This window comes from Geospiza fortis, unplaced genomic scaffold (assembly GCF_000277835.1).
Source record: "Geospiza fortis unplaced genomic scaffold, GeoFor_1.0 scaffold138, whole genome shotgun sequence".
In the NCBI taxonomy this organism is placed as follows: Eukaryota; Metazoa; Chordata; class Aves; order Passeriformes; family Thraupidae; genus Geospiza; species Geospiza fortis.
The window spans coordinates 5,278,379-5,291,349 of NW_005054307.1; the positions used below are offsets into that span (position 1 = coordinate 5,278,379).

At 38.3% G+C, this 12,971-nt stretch overlaps 1 long non-coding RNA gene across 1 annotated transcript in view; it reads left to right on the forward strand.

Moving 5' to 3' along the window:
- LOC115949569 overlaps positions 1-12,672 on the forward strand; it is a 32,125-nt gene extending 19,453 nt beyond the window's left edge. The window contains exon 2 of the long non-coding RNA XR_004083010.1: positions 9,245-12,672. This is a non-coding gene — a long non-coding RNA (uncharacterized LOC115949569). The remainder of the gene's footprint in view (positions 1-9,244) is intronic.
- Positions 12,673-12,971: the final 299 nt, after the last annotated feature.

Sequence of the window (12,971 nt, forward strand, 5' to 3'; positions counted from 1 at the left end):
GGTAGACTCCTCTCTGGCATTTTGTGTACCATTTGGTACGTGACATCTGGTCGTATTGATTATTTCAGGGGAAGGAGTGGATGGTACCTTAAGCACCTAATTAGGGCTTAGCTGTATGAGCCAGCTTTGGGTATGAGGCCGAAGCACCTACATGGTGAGCCTGGAGGGACTTTGTTCTCACAGAGGAACACTGCCCTGGATCTTGCCTCCCACTTTTGTCTCACTGAACCTGAACCTCCCAGCCTGCAGAACAATAGAACCTTCTTAGTCTAGTTTCTGAGGGCTCATTTAATCTTTGGGGGAGCTTCTTTTAGTTAAAAATGGAGTGCCAGTGTTTCTATCTGGTAAAGCATTTTGCATTTGCAATAATTTCTGTACATCTGACTTTTGATTCACTACAAGAAGATTTAATTCATTACAACATCCTTAGCTTTCTCAGGACACCATAGGTTTGTCTGTACCCTTTCCTTTAGTCTGCTTTGTTATCTATAATATTTCTTCCTTTGACACAGATGGTCACATATCAGACCTTGTTCTGGTTAGGAAGCTAAACCATTGATGGAGTCAGGCCCTTTCTTGGCTTCAGTTCTACCTATTTACAAAGAACATGCCAGCTTCCCTTTCTCAGCCTGCGGATGCAATCAAAACCACCAAAGACAGTATCTTTGCTTACAGCATCACTTTTTTTTGTGTGTTCAGTATTCCCAGTAAGTTCTCCCTTTAGGCTTTATGCCCGGATAGTTTCCTTTTAGCTGCTCTGTTTAGAGTTTATTTCTCTTTCTGTTTCAGCTACCTTGTTTTCTTGTACATGCATACACACAAATACACCCTTACCCAAAGCAATAACCATCAGCACCATCTGTCGACATTATTCAAGATTTAGGGTGTACTTTTGCCTTGTCTCAGAAACCTGTATTACCTCATCAAAGAACTACTTGGCTCTGTTATCTCAGATGAAGGGTGGTGGTTACTTCCATCAGCTTCAATGCCTCTTCTCCCAGTCTTGAACAATAGTACATGATGTTCACCCTCTCTTTGCCCTCACAAGATTTTCTACTCGCTTATCTTTTATTTATCTCTGTATTGCTTTATTTGGCACTAAAATACAGAATGGACGTGCTGGGACTAAATTCCCCTCTCACTGACAGTTCTACTATCTTCTGTCTCCACAGATAATAGATAGTGGAAATACTTTTGATGTACATCCATAAAAGAAAGAAGAGATAGAGCTTTGTTTTCTTCATTTCTTTTGTCAAATCCTACTAGGGTTTTTGTTTGTTTGTTTGTTCTCTTTTTGATTTCTCTGATACCTCAGCTTTTTTTTAGCTGGCTTTTAAAGAGAGCTTGTAACTTTAAGCAACACTAAGGGATAAGACTCTCTGCAGACTGCAAGGAAATTACATCTGAATTAAGACAATAGAGGTTAAAGCCAGTTTTTGTCTATCAAACAACCATCTCTGGAATTAGGAAAATAATGCTCTTACTGTTAGGAAGCTATTAGCTGTTAAAGCTTTTAGATGTTTCCCGTGTCAAACAACATCTGATGGCCAAAAGCCATGCTGACAGGGATTCACTTATGTCATAGGCTTTCTTTGGAGAGAAATACAAAGAAACATATGGGTCATTATGACCCACCCCTTCATTACCACTGTGGAAATGCAGGTTTTTTACAACAGAATAACATCTCTGCAATACCTTGGTTGTCAAAAACCACAATTATAGTCATTGTTTATGCATTAGGGAAACCTCATCCTAAATCTGGCACCATATGGGGGTGAAAAGAGCAGCTGCTGACATTTCAGGATAATCATGATGATCTAGATGCAGATATGACTCAGCATGATGAGCCTGACAACAAGAACGGGAAAAAAAAAGCAAAGCAGCATAGGAAGGTTTCAAATGTCCCTTCAAGGCACCAGCCCAAATGCATTTCTAAGGGGAGAGGCTTTCAACATGCATCAAGTGGGACAGCTCCTTAGGAACTCCACATGGAAAGCCTGACTAGGGCTCCAGGCCAACATAGCCAAAAGGGTTGTTGATATTTATGTGTGTTGTAATCCAAGGGAGAAAAATAATTATTAACTGCCCAGAAAGAGTTTTGGAATATTGTTTTTTCCCCTTATTTTTGTGAACAATGAAACCATGCCAAACAAAACTATGCAAACAGCCCCACCTCCCTGTTTTCAACCCCTCTCTGAAGCACTAGCTCATCACTTTTCAGTCACTTGGAGCTCAACTGATTCACTTTTAGCAGAAAATAACAGAGATGCTTGGCTTCTTCTATGCAGCCCCACTGGTATTATTCAGTGTCCCTGAATTCTTTCACCAGGCCCCTACCTTCTCCACATTCAATCTGCCTAGTCTCTTGCTATGATGCCTGCAGAAAATGACACTGTTGATGACCTTCTGAATGTTCTACTTCCTGGGCCTTTTTTAGCCCTTTTGTTCTTGGCATGTTATTTGCCAAGGCAGGGATGCTCTTTTTCTGCATGCATCTGAAATATAGATATCATGGATGAAACATTGTGACAGAAAAGCGCTACACACAACTTCAGGAAAGTGCTAGACTGGTGATATGTATATCCAAATCCTTGTTCTGGTATGTTAGATCTGGCAACAAATAATAGTTGTATTTACTCCATAAATATGTAGTCCACATTCCTTGTGTCAATCTCAGCCTTTTGATTTGGAGGATTGTGTCATTTTAAGGAAGAAATATGTGCTCTAACCTCTAACTCAATGAGAGGCATATCCATTAGAAAATTAAAACGCAAGTCCTTTCTTCAGAAATGCTTATTTTGGTAAGGGATGAGGAGTTCAAGTAGTGCCTGTAACAAGGCTGAGGTTCACTCACACTTTTGTCAGAGGGCTTTTCACATCACCTGTCCATCATGTGGTGGGGATGTGCCCCAGTTAGGATGGATGTAAATCCTGGTTTGTAATGGTGTAGAGGCCAGAGAGCCTTGGGCAAAAGCAATGCAAAGACCAAGCTTCTGACCACTTTTTTTGTCAATTTAACAGCTTGCAATTAATCTTTTGCCTCTGACTGAAGGCCTCAGTAAAGGACAGGGCAGCAAAATGTAGCTATTGGTTGGATAAGCTATTCTGGCCTTTGGAAGCTGGCCTGGAGGCTATAGGTTGGTCATTTATCCTTTATTCCAAAAAACAAGAAAACAAATACCAACCAGGCAAATCAAAGCCCCCAAACATGAAAAAACCCAAACAAATAAAAACATCATAAAAAACCAGAAAGTCATATACAGAATCAATAGAATAATAATCTGAGCCCCCCAGCTGATTTGTAGGTAGATGCTAACTTTTTGAAAACATTACAGGGAATTTAGATTTTTCACAACCCGTCCTGTACAACTTTAAAATAATATCTCTGTCATTTTGGTTCTTTCTGGAGATTCTTCTACAGCTCAAATATTCTGTTTGCTTCTAATATTGTATACATTCTCAGTTTCACATTAGCAGCCTGATTCTTCAAATTTCTGCCATGCCAATTTGAAAAGATACTGTTTACTGACAAATAAATATATTTCAATATTTTTCTGCCTACTTTTGGATGTGTAGGAGGGAAATGAAGCTAAAGAGTATGTGACCTGTGCTCTTACAGTAGACAACTGAATATTTATGTGTTTATAATGGATACATGTTTAAGGTTCAGCATTGCTATCTGTACCTATTATTACTGTTGTGTTAACATCATTATTAGTTTGCACTGTGGTAGAGATCCCCCTAAAGATCAAAGTCCCTTTGTATTATGCTCTGCATGAAGAAAATGAGAGGCCCTGCTCCCATGCTAATCACCTCTGCTCAGGCTTCAGCTGCACAAATGTTATACTTGTAAAGTAGCTTCTGAGTGTATAGTCTTGAACATCAGGGGTGGAAAACAATACCAGATGAACTACCTCTGTCATGCTGTTCTTCAGAGAAAATGAATATGGTTACATCTTTACAGATGCATGGCTACATCTGGTTTTGTACAGTTTGGCTTGTTTATGTACTCTGTTCATCGCTCTATCAATGGTTCTGTAATGATTTGGCCATTTTGTCTGATGTATTCTTATACAACATCGAGATCTTTTCTCTGTAAAGTCTAAGTATCACGTGACTTGATTTTTTGGAGCGTCCTCTGGAGTTCAGGACAAGGAATGTGGCTGTCTGATTAGTGTTGAAGGTTTAGAGGTGTGTGAATATGGAGAGTTTTCATACATAAGTTTGGTGTACTTCAATGAGCAGGTGCTTTGCTGTTCTTCTGGGAACCTGCTCTCCCATGGTGCTGACAGTTCTGGTGCATACCTACAGCAAATGCAACTTTCTTTGCCAGGAAGAAATACATGATTCTAATTTAGCATGGACCATGTAGATAATTCTTCTCTTTTCATCATTGGAAACCAGATATATTTCCTTTACATTAAGATGACATCCATGGAGCAGTCACATGACTGTTGCTTACTGGGAAGGCCATTTAGAGAAAACTGTGCCTGACCTGTAGAACTGTTACTCAGGACAGAAACACGTTTATGACTGAGGTGTCAAGTATGACTGCTGAGTTGCCTTGTCTGCTCATGAGTTTTGTTGTTTCATATTCTTCTTTCTCATCAGCGTGGTCTGGTATAAAGAATGGGGAAAATGACAACATATTGGTTAAAAACCCAATATATTTATATCACAGGCAGGACCTTGGATCATGGCTGCATAACATGCTTTTTTAGACCAGTGAAACTGATACGAATAACTCGTAAGGCTCTTGCTCACCTTCAGCAACACCTTCTAAACAGTTGCAATATCTCAACTAAAGCTTCATTCTCAACAAGCTGCTGACTCTATATCCTACAGTGGGAGAGCTGTGTTTGTGGCAGCCCTGGTTAGAAAAGACAGCTGCTTTTCCAGCTGTGATGTTGAAATCCTGATTTAGATGCCAAAGTAGAAAAAGTTGTTTTTTAAAAGCAACAATGGTAGCAAAACTGTCCTTCTAACAAATGTATGGTATTATTCCTCAATTCATTTTTAAGACATTTTGTTTCACTTCCCACTTAACAGTATACAGAAGGAAACAATAAAACTTGCATCACAGATCTGAAGAGTAGCTCTTGGGTTAGTCTAGAGGAAAATAAGGAGCGTGAGGCTAAGCCAAGAACATGTGTGGAGACTTGGCACCATGAAAATACTCCAAATTCCTGCTCCCATCCCCTCTGCTTTTTGTATGCCCATTCTAGGCAATGTGACAATGTGTTTTCTTACTGGGTACATCACTGCTGGAGACAGGATGTCCTCTGGGGCTCCTCCAATAGGTGGATGATTTGTTGGTTTAGCAATCATTAACTCATCCCTATTTTTTTTAACGCAAATTAAAGTTGGCAGCAAAGTAACCTCATGCTGCTCAGAGGCAGCTCCTTGGCAGCTCCGTGTTCTCCCTGGTTTGGTCCCCTATGCCAGCCAAGCCATGGACTTTAAAAATTGTTTGGAGTGCTTCAGCTGGCTTGATATCTGATGTATGTTCCCAGATCTGTACTGGCAGGTAACTGAAAGGCCTCTCAGAAAGCATCTAGGGTTTTCATTAAAACCACAAGTGCATATATTAGCAAAGTTATTTACAACTGGGAGGAAGGAGGTGGACACCATGTACAAGTATCTATTTAGTAAAAGAAGAATTTTAGGTTACCAAGCAGTTAGAACTAGGGTATTTAGGTACATGCAAATAATTTCAGGTTAGGCTGAGGTCAGCCAGTCTCCACTGGTTTCTAAGGCACTGATGGGAAGGTATCTGTAACATTCAAAGGGCTGCTGACAACATCAATCAAAACCTATTATGTGACATGTTATTTACTTGGAGATCTGCTGTATTAAGATGCCATGTGGTTGGAATCAGATAATTTTAATTGTTATCACATGTAATTGTCAGCCACATAATCGGGTCTTACCGATCTTTTACAGTGTTTGTTTTTCAGACTTCTTTCCTGAGGCCTGAGCTCTTTGTGGATTATTTCAGTGGTCTTTTTAATATCAAAAGGAAAACTAAACTTTTCAGAGACCGGACATCACAGTGATCCTACATCTAAACAATGGACTGTCTGATGTTAAACCAACATTGTAATCCGAATTTCCCAAAAATTTCAGAGCTCATTATAAAATGCTCTTTAGCTGTAAAAGCAGCAATGGAGCTTTTTGTTCTAACCATGCAAAAGCAAACAGACAGATTCTGCTTTTACTCACATTGTTTTGAATGGATTTACTCTCTGTTTTCATTAATGTCACTGGCCTAGCAAGTTTCTGGAAGATATAACATGTTACAAAATGGAAGAAGGAAGGATGCTAACAGCTATTAATTGTTATTTGATAGGAGCAGAAAGTATCTGAAGATATATTATGATCCTAACTATTTTAAAAATAGCACCAGAGCACACATGTATTTTGAAGCATATATGGTGGCAGTATTTTACTTCAGGTTTGTATCTAAAAAACAAAGGCTGCTCTCTCCAGAAATTTGCAATGTTGCATGACAAGTTGTATTTTACGCTGTATTAAACTTTCTAAACTGTACAAAAATGTTTGATAAACCTTTTATTTAATAATATCTCTTAAGATTAAACAATGATAACCCATGTCTTTAGAAGACAGTTCTTAAAAGGCAGTTTTCTTAATGAGACATATCATAGGCAGATGAGAAATTGTTGGCTCTGGTTAAATTTGCATGTATTTATATTCATAAAATATGATAAATTTGCTTATATCTCCACTATCTCCACTATCTCTTCTTATGTTAAATTTAAAAAAATCTAGTTTTGGTGAAAGGAATATTCTTCTTGGCCTTAAGAGCTCATAAAATGTATCTGGTAATTTTTTCTCAAACTCATAATCACCTTTATTCTTAGAAAGGCACCTTACTTTCAGTCTGGCTTAAGTTTCCAGCCCTTGGTGCTTCTGCTAGGTGGAAGAGTCCTTTTTAACTTGGTATTTCCCTGCTGTGAATCTCTCCTGAGAACAACTAACGTCTTCCCATCTTCCTCCTGATAAAATCAACATGGAATTACTTATTTTTTAGTTTGATTTTTGTCTACTGCAAGGAATTCTTGTTTGAATAACTTTGTGGTTCTTTCCTTTACCATTCCTGGTTTCTGTTGACTGCCCAGTTTTCATCATCTGCCAAACTCATGTCATTCAGAGATTGTATTTAGGGATATGTTTACAAGGCCATTGGTGATGTTATTAAAGAACATGAAGCCTTGCACAGAACTCAAAGGAACATTGGGAACATCCATTCAACTGCAAATTCCAGTGCATGCCTGTTTTTTCGAGATCCATCAGACAGTTTTTAATCCATTTGATATGTTTTTTTGCTATTATAAAATACTAGAATCAGAATAGTATGTCAATTCATATGGATATGAATTTAACCCTTCCTTTCTCCTTGTTCCTTCTGTACTACTATACTAGCAGAGTGGCTTCCATGTAGAATAACTACCAGTAAAGGAGTCCCATTGAAGAGTCTTGATAGACTTGACCTGGAACTTTCTCTCCATCAGGATTTAACAGAAAATACTTTAGTTGGCTTTTGAGCATGTTTTTTTATTCCTTTCTCCTTGTTCCTTCTGTACTACTATACTAGCAGAGTGGCTTCCATGTAGAATAACTACCAGTAAAGGAGTCCCATTGAAGAGTCTTGATAGACTTGACCTGGAACTTTCTCTCCATCAGGATTTAACAGAAAATACTTTAGTTGGCTTTTGAGCATGTTTTTTTTACTGGTTGAATAACTACTTAACTAAGCTGATATCAGTAAAGAATTTGATGGTGTGAAAGCTTAACTGCAAATATCCATTGTGAGTTGCCTTCCAGTCTTCACTTTGATTTGTGCTGAATATTATAGTATATATCCAGAAAGCAGAAAAAGCCATTAATGACACACACACAAAGACAGTATTACATTTGAAATTGTGACTCCAAAATTCAAAGCATGATGATTTTAGTGTCTCGTGCTAAAAGCTGATCCATTGTAAGCACTAAAACAAGCATATGCACTATTGAAATCAGGAATCTGTGTTGTTGGTATTCTTCAAGTTGCATAATTGAATGAGATGTGCGCAACCAATTTAGCTATAATGCAATGACAGAGAAATAACTTCTACAAGCTCTGACTATTGAGTATGTTTAATGTACCTAGGGTCCCAAAATATATGTATTTATTACCAAACCCTGTGGATAAACAGAAGTAAATCACCCTGAGAAAACCTGCTGCTAACAGTATTCTGTGGTTGGCATTCAAGTTAAATTGTTTTCAATGCAACTACTGTGGAGCATTTGTACCTAAGGTCTGAAAGACATTAAATACGAGACTAAGTAATGTCCTATAGCTAATATACATTATTACTAAAGCATGTATAACATAAACATGCCTAAGCAATTAGTATAACAGTGCAAAAGGGGCTGAGGAGAGTTAGATGCTCACAAGGCAAAGGTCTGTGTGTCTCCATGACCTTGCCATGGCCATGACAGTTTTTCTGACCTCCACATTCTGCCGAGGTAAGGAATCATTATGGTGTCTCTGAGTGCAAGACTTCTTCATTTGCATCAGATTTGATTCTTGTGGTTTGAGTTTTTTTCAACATGTGTGCCTCTGGCACCTCCTCTCTAGTTAATCATCTGAAGAAGACACCTGACTTCATCAAAAATGCCAGGATAAATTAGGACAAAGTCTACAGAAAATTATTGCTTGGCTTAGAAGGAATTTCAGTTGTGGACAAAAACCTTCATTCTGCCTAAAAATAAATTATTTTTTGACTGCAGTAACCTTAAAGTGAACATCAGACAGATCAAATGACTCCTGAATTCTAGAGGGAATTAATGGTCTTCAGCTTTAAAAATACATAGAAATATTGTTGCAATAACCTGGAGTATTGACTGCACATCAGAGGATGGCTCTTGATAATTTTCTTCCAGATCACTGTTATGAAAGGAGATTCCTAAAACAGAAACATCTCCGTCTCCCTCAAGCAGTAATTAAAAAACCTCAGCAAACCAAACAAGCAGTTGGCTGAATTCAGTGTTCACCTACATGTGCTGTTTCCCGTTTGCAATCAATGAGTAACTTCTGCATACAGCCCAGGGCAAAGTTTGGCTCATCATAGTAACACTTTAACATTAATTTAGGATGATTAATGATCAAGTCAGTAGCCGTGTAGTATTTGTGACTTCTATCCTAACACTGCTTAACTTTATATTATTTTTTAATTTACAGCTGCCATGGAAAATGACCAGAAATCTACTATCTGAGAAAACCCATCCATCATCTTCAGGCAATCTTCCAATCTGTTAACTTTAGCTGCTACTAATAAGTGTCTCAGTCCAGGAAAAGCAATTATTACGATGTTTCACAGAACACCTTCCAGATAACATATGATGTAAACTGCTCTTGGGCAATATTTCTTCTAAGGAAACTAGCTTTTTTTTTTTTACTTCAGTGAGCAACTTTACCAATGCAAGTGTGATAAAAACAGAGGTAAAGAGGAAGAGCTGTTGGAAATGGGGTTTGACCATAGCTACTGCACCCATTTACACCTCCCAAAGACTTGAATTACAATGCTTTATGAAACCCTTGTTATGGGCTTGATCAGTGTGCAGACTCTGTTAGTGAGGTTGAGAGAGCTTACATGTGACTGAGATATGGTCATGAATGTGTTACATCACATAGAGCCAAACCAGGCAACCTGGTTTGACTGCAGGCTCACATCCAGAGAGTGATATCTCACTACTATCTTACATATCAACCAGCAATGCAAAACAAGCCAAGCTGTGTCTGTTGGCATCTCTATTTTGATTCTTACTGAACATGGAGCACCACAGTGGGCTGCTGCCTGCAGTCAGTACCCTGCTCAGGGTGCTCACACGTGGCAGGCACTTGCATTTCTCTCTCCTCAGCCCCCACAGCACTGGGAAGGCTGCTGTGGTGGGGGTGGTGCCATTGGGAGGCATTGTTGTGAGGGCGGCGCAGGGATGGAGACCTCTCCAAGGTAATCATGGACCATTATTAGGTGGCTTAGATTGATATCCTGATGGAGGATGAACCCACCTGAGCTCCCAGAGCAGAGAGCTTCCTATTAGAAAGGGGGAAACCAAAGCAGGAGAGTGTCAAAAGAGCAGTATACGGTTTATCTATGACTACCTTCTCTGTAGCCTGATTTCTGTAACAAGACATCTCTGTCAAGAGATTGAGGTGGAAAATTTTGGCAACTCCTCTATGCCAAAAACCATACATTGATAAAGTCTACTTTCAGATCCTAAAGCCAATATATTTAGGATCAGTGAGATAATAATATGGTGGCATCTCACCAAGCCTCTCTGATTAGTTTTGGGGGCTTGTTAATACTACACATCTTTTAGAAAGTTCCTCATGGCTAATACCTGGCTGTTCTTCACAGGTCCTTGTAAGCAGATATTACCTCGTGACTAACTTTCTGTCTGCCCTTGCTTGACTCCTTGACCTTGAAGGCTGACAACATTTAGCATGATTCCAGACACCCATCTACCTCATCAGACTGAATGACTTGTCTTTTAAATTCCACTTCTCTAGAGTATTACAGATTCTCTTGGTTTGTTTAGATTTTTGGTTGTAGACTTGCTTTCTGATCCCTGAAGAATTAACTACTAAAAGGAAAGCATGATCTCTATTCCTTCCAAAAATTTCAGATTAGTGTGCTAGATCTTTCTGTGTAATATGTAATCCAAACCTAGATACCCTTTACTCTCTCAGCAAACGTTTGGTCTTTGGTCTAATGAGTACCATCATTAAGCTGGTTGCCTTTAATTGTCAAAGATGGATAGATACCAGCAAACAATTTGATTTTGATGTCTAACAAGAGGCTAAGATACATTGCTGAAAGGTCAACAGTTGGTGTTTGGGAGTTCTTGGTCCCTTAGACACCCTGCCAATAAGTGCCTGGAAAGGCTGATTTTGGCATGCAAGTTCATCAGGGTTTGGTTATAGGAAAGTCTACATTCTTCTTGCAGTTCTTAGGTAGTTTAAAGTATTCACCAATTTAGTTAAGATTCCTTTATTCTCCTAGGCAGTAGTTCTACTGTAGTAAGATGGAAAGTGTTAATATTACTTTCCCTAGGATAGGACATATTGAGAACTTCTGCCTTGTCTTTTTTTTAATTTTATTTTTTTTCTTCATGTGAACAGTTTTTGGGCATCAGTGATGCAACATATTAAAATATGATCATGAAATTGTGAGCAGGAAACACTTAATGGTACCTGCTTGATTCCTGACAGCATTATGCTGTCTGTAAGGATGAGAAAGGTAAAAATAAAAATGACATTTCCAGTTTGGCAGATGGCCTGTAGCATTAACAGGGAGTCCTTTGATTTCAAGGATAGGAATTCTTATATGCCTAGTGAACTGAAAAAGTGCTACTTCTTTCTGTGTATTATAGGAGGAAATTATTTTTTAAAAAAATAAAATAATATATCAAATTTAAACTCATTTTTTGCTGTTAGTTTGAAACCAGAAAGTGTCACTTCTTTCCTAGAGACATCCATTTTCATTGGGAGTGACTCTGGCCTTTCTGGTATTACTGTCATGTTATTTCTCAGCAATGTGTTCAGCCTCTACAGTACAAACCATTAATGAATATATTTTTTTCATCCAGATATTCATTTTCTTGTATAAGACAGTCTTATTCCCTAAATCTTTTAGACCTATCACTCAGTTTATATGCTCAACAGGTCTTTGACAGTTCTGTATTTCTCACTAAAGCAGAAAGTTAAGAGGAAATAAAAATGACTTCTTATACCTAAGTATTTGAAAATTACTCTGGTCTAGATGTCACTAAGGCACAAATGTCATACTACATATTAAAAAGAAATCTCCAGATGCAGAATACAACATTCCAGATACACCAGATTGTATTCCAATTCATACAAGCCTTTTGTCTGAGTAATTTACTCTCCTGAGAGTTAAGGGAAATTGGGTGGCAATTTTTCAGTTTTGTATTTTGCAATTTATTGAGGTCCCCAAATTCATATTTCCTTACACTTTTCTTTTGTACTGACTGTGTTTGTCAGAAGACATGTGTGAATGAAAATAGATCTGAAATTTGCACTGCTTTTGGGCCTTGGTTCAAACAGGATTAGCAGCCATACAAGGATCTCACCAAAGGTTTGCATGACTTCCAGCTGGGTCATGAATGAAGACCTTTTAAACATTTTGGTCTTCTGCCTTTCATATGAAGAGGAATAATGATCCTGCATTTGAAAAACATTTTGATATTACCAGGGACATAGACATTAATCACAGTTATACCTCTTACAAAGAGTAAGAAATTAAATACTGTTTAACAGAAAAACCATGCTTCATTATATTTACAACAATGGAGACTGGAATATAACATTTTTATTTTAAAATCAAGTCACAGATTAAATTTTGATTGCAGTATTTTGTACTGAAAATAAGAATAAGAAAGCAATTAAGTATTCATAGTCATGCTCTCACACAAACACCTTCCATGGTGAGCCTGTTTATGCAACTGAGTATGCCATACAATTGCTTTTATTACCTTCTTATAAAACAGCCTGTATAAACCACTTTTTTTTGATTGTTTCTTTGTGTATTGTTGAGCATGTTTGCATTCTAAAGGGCTTTGCCTCATTAAAGCAATTACCATAAACTTGCTGTAGTTTGTTTTTTTTTCCCTTCTCCCTCAGAGCACTAGAAATATCCATAAAGAGCTCTTGCCCAGCCGGGATGTTCTGTGTCTCCCAAGGCTAGCAGTGGGAAGCTTCATTCTGAGGACAAAAAAAATCTGCAGAGATTTTCTTTAGCTGGAGCATCAAAACAACAGTGAGCCTGGGCAGGAAGGGGGTGAATGGGGTTGAGCTCTGCCAGCTCCAGCAGGGCTCCTGACCTCTCTCTTTTTGACACAAGCACAGGAAGAGTGGAGACTTTGAAATACCAGTTTTGCCACAT